Genomic DNA, 4,430 nt, shown 5'->3' on the forward strand with positions numbered 1-4,430 from the left:
TAATAAACGTACTCTCAAAGTAAAAAAAAAATGCTTATTGGAATAAAATTGTTTATTCACATGTCTTTTTTCAACTGATAACATGTTAAAATTAAAACTACCTTATTTCTCATTTTATTTTTAGTCTTTAGCCGGTAGTATGGTGAGCATTTGGTAGCAGAGCCCGGTACCTTGCTCACCTACCAGCTACTCCCAACTTGCTTATCTTTTGCCTGCCTCTTCTGTAAAGGCTGGAAAAAAGTAAATTCTCTCTCCAGTCTCCATTACAATTATTAAGGACTCTGTGGGGGAAAATGGTATGGTTGTGTAAATATATATATTTATGTATATATTTGTTTATATTTACATACAAACATAGATTCATGCAGGGTCCAGCACAAATAATGCCTTTTTTTATGAGCTGATAGTCTATACCAAATGTTTTATCACAAAGTCATAAACATGTAATTCTATAACATGACAATATCACACTCAGGCATGCCATATGACATTTTAGGTGAAATGTTCAAGTTGCTGTCCATCTCGTATGAGACATTCACGTACCTCACCAACCACACTCAATGGCGCTACTTTGGCCAGACCCTACATATAATAGGAATGTAAATGCACGGAAAAATGTCTTGAAGAAAGACAGAAAATGTGAACAGTGATTACTTTGGGGATATGAGATTGAGGGACAGAGAACATTGACTTTTTATACTTTGTAAATCTGTGCATTGTTTGAACCATTGGAGTGCATTGTTTTTATTATGTAAAAAATAGAAAATAAAACCTCACCAAAGAAGATATCTAAGTGGCAAGTAAGCATATGAAAAGACAACCCACCTTATATGTCACGAGGAGATTGTAAATTAAAACAACAGTGAGCCCTGGCTGCTGTGGCTCAGTGGGTTGAGCACTGGCCTCTGAACCAGTCAGGGCACACACCTGGGTTGTGGGCCAGGTCCCGGGTTGGGTGCCGGTGAAGGGCAACTGATTTAATGTTTCTCTCACACATTGCTGTTCCGCTCCCTCTGTTTCTTCCTCCCTTCCCCTCTCTCTAAAAATAAATAAATAAAATACAATAAATCTTTTTAATTGTATTTTAATTACACCCTGCAACCATGGCCCAGTGGGTGCATAACCTCACAGAGAAAGCCGCGGTGCTGGTAAACGCTGCTGTGACTTACTCAAAACCTGGACTGGCCACGTTTCGGCACGATGCTAAGGTTGAGCTGATTCCTCCAACTCCTGCTGCGATCCCAACAGCTATTCAGAGCTTGAAAAAAAATAGCCAATAGTGCTCAAACTAGTAGCTTCAAAGAGCTCACAATTAAGGAAGCTCGGCTGAATGGTGGGGTGGCCGCTGAGGTGTGGGTGTGGTTTTATGTGGGCAAGATCATAGGCAAATGTGGCATCATTGGCTATAATGTTTGAAGATCAATCTTTAACATCTATTTCTTTTTGGTTTATTACTTGTTCTTAGACAATGAGTGATCAGAAAGGTATTTGAATTTAAAAAAAGATATATAAAAACAAACAGTGAAATACCACTACCTACGAGAATGGCAAGGACCCAAAACACTGACAACATGAAATGCTGGCAAGAATGTGGAGCAGCAAGAAGGCTCGTCCGTTGCTGGTGGGAATGCTAAGTGCCATAGTCACTTGGGAAGGCAATTTGGCGATTTCTTACAAAAATAAACGTGCTCTTACCAATTGAAAATTCATTCTACACAAAAACTTGCACACTGATGTTTAAAACAGCTTTATTCATAATGGCAAAACTTGGAAGCAACTAAGATCTCTCTCAGTAAGTAAACAGATAAACTATGGTACATTCTGACAATGGCATATTATTTGGTGCTAAAAAGAAATGCACTCTCAAGCCATGAAAAGACATGGGAGAAACTTAAATGCATAGGTAAAAAGGCTATATACTACGTGATCTCAAATATGACATTCTGCAAAAGACAAAACTATGGAGACTGTAAAAAGATCGGTGGTTGCCAGGGGTGAGTGGGGAGAAAAGAATGAATAGGCAGATCATAGAGGATTTTCTTTTTTTATATAATTTATTTATTTATCTTTAGAGGGGAAGGGAAGGAGAAAGGAAGAGAAACATCAATGTATGGTTGCTTCTTGTACATCCCCTGCTGGGAACTGGCCCCTGCCGGAAACTGGCCTGCAATCCAGGAATGTGCCCCGACTGGGAATCGAACCATGATTGTCTGGTTCACAGGCCCGCGCTCAATCCACTGAGCTACACCAGCCAGGGCTCTTATAGAGGGTTTTAAGTGGTGAAATTATAATTGTGAACACATGTCACATGTATTTGTCAAAACTCACAGAATGTATAACACCAAGAATAAATCCTAATATAATAAATCCTAATATATCCTAATATAATAAATCCTAATATAAAAAAATCCTAATAAATCCCAATATAAACTATGGACTTGAGTGATAATGATATATCAACATAGGCTTATGACCTCATAAACGTACCACTCTGGTGCAGAATGTGAGTAGCAGGAGAGGCCAGGTGGTAGGTGAGAGGAACTCTCTGTACTTTCCACTCAATTTTTCTGTAAATCTAAAACTGCTCAAAAAAGTAAAATCTATTTTTTAAAAAATAGAGAATACCCTTCCTGGTGTAGCTCAGTGGATTGAGCGCGGGCCTGCAAACCACACGATCGTGGTTCAATTCCCAGGCAGGGCACATGCCTGGGTTGCAGCCAGTTCCCAGCGCAGGACACACGAGAGGCAACCACACATTGGTATTTCTCTCCCGCTCTCCTTCCCTTCCCCTCTAAAGATAAATGAATAAAAAATCTTAAAAAGAATAGAGAATAAAACAAATGACACCAATTTAAGACTTAGCTCAACGTATTTATTCAATTTTATCATGCCCAACACAATGGCCTGGGTACTATGAGGGTACAATGATAATTAAAACATAGTTCCTAATCTAAAAAAAAACAAGCCACAGTTTATGTTCTCAAAGAGCTTAAATATAACATGGCGAAGATATAAAACTATACCATACTATAAAATAGAATTGCTAAAGAGCTACAAAAAGACACAAAGAACTGGCTATGAGACTCCAGAGAAAGGAACGATTTGCTCTGTTCTGATAAGTGGATGTTAGAATACTTAACCGAAGCAAGAACATGTCAGTTAGGCCTCCAAATGTAGCTAAGATTCTGTAGGTCAGATACGGTGTGGCAGGAGAACAGGAAGAGCGCCGTAGGCAGAGGAAACAGCATAGGTGAAGGCATGGAGGCAGGAAAGTGTATATTGATGTAAGAAATGCTGGCTGCCTGTGTGGCTGTGAGGGATGCAGTGGGAAATAAAATTGGGATGGAGAAGTGGGATAAGTGTTCAAAATTTTGTATACTCCCTGCTAAGTTGTTTATGTTCATAAGACCAAAAAAGTCGGCACAGGTTGGACAAGTCTGGTAGACTGATTTGCTTGTCCTGCAGCCGGGATGGGATAAAGAGCCACAGGCCTTGGTATTCAGGAAGGATGGGATCTGGCACAGAAGCCCTCGGGAGCCTGCAGCGGGAGCTCCCAGGATAGAAGCAAAGCTGGGGTGGCCCGCGAGGCCCACGAATGATTTCTACTGCTTTGAGGGGCTGAGCAGTTCTGCCCTCCCTGCTCAGCCTCTCTCTCGCTAGGCAAACCTTCCATCAGTAAAAATCAAGCTTTCTCATGACCCTTGTTTAGGGTCACCTTCTCTAGGCAGAGAGAGGAGATTGGTGGAGATTTCTGGTTTTTTCTCTCTTTCTCCTTATTCCCTCTATTCTAGTGGTTGAGTACGGCCCCTGTCACTTGATCCAATTCTCTCTGATCATCTGTAATTCAAAGCATTGGGACTTTAGAATCTCTCTAAATTTTCCTGATTTTAGTCTTCTAAGCTTCTGACCTTATAGTACTACCTTACTTTTTCTCTAATGTTCTATTTGTGTCCCTGGCTGATTCCCAGTTGTTCCAAAATGTATTGGTTTAATGGCTTGGCTCTGCATTTTTCTTTCATCGGAACCTCACCAGAGACGCCTAAACATAAAGGCTTGTCACCTAATATGGATGGAACTCATTGTTCCGAAGCTACTTGTAACCCAAACAGGAATGCACGATTTATAAACATTAAACAAAATGCAAAAAATAAGACATAGTGAGAAGAAAACTAAAATCAAGTTCTCGTTCTAGCAGTCAGTCACTAACTGGTTGACGGACCCACCAGGTCTCTGAACTTCAACCATAAAATTGGAGGATTGTTAGACATCATATATAGAAATCTATATATGATTTCTAGTAGAACTTAGAATTCTGTGACTAAGTACTGCATTGAGGGAGAAAGGGAGAGATCTTATTTGGATGATGTTTGTTGGCTACATTTTCTAGGGAAAAAATGAATTAAAAATGAGCCTTAAAGATGGATGGGATT

At 40.0% G+C, this 4,430-nt stretch overlaps 1 pseudogene; it reads left to right on the plus strand.

The window, feature by feature from the left end:
- The first annotated feature begins 1,103 nt into the window (after positions 1-1,103).
- On the plus strand, positions 1,104-1,461 carry LOC118984795 (ATP synthase subunit g, mitochondrial-like; annotated as a pseudogene).
- The last annotated feature ends 2,969 nt before the right edge of the window (positions 1,462-4,430 follow it).

This window comes from Sturnira hondurensis, unplaced genomic scaffold (assembly GCF_014824575.4).
Source record: "Sturnira hondurensis isolate 20B ecotype Veracruz unplaced genomic scaffold, ASM1482457v3 Scaffold0003801, whole genome shotgun sequence".
NCBI classification, from domain to species: Eukaryota; Metazoa; Chordata; class Mammalia; order Chiroptera; family Phyllostomidae; genus Sturnira; species Sturnira hondurensis.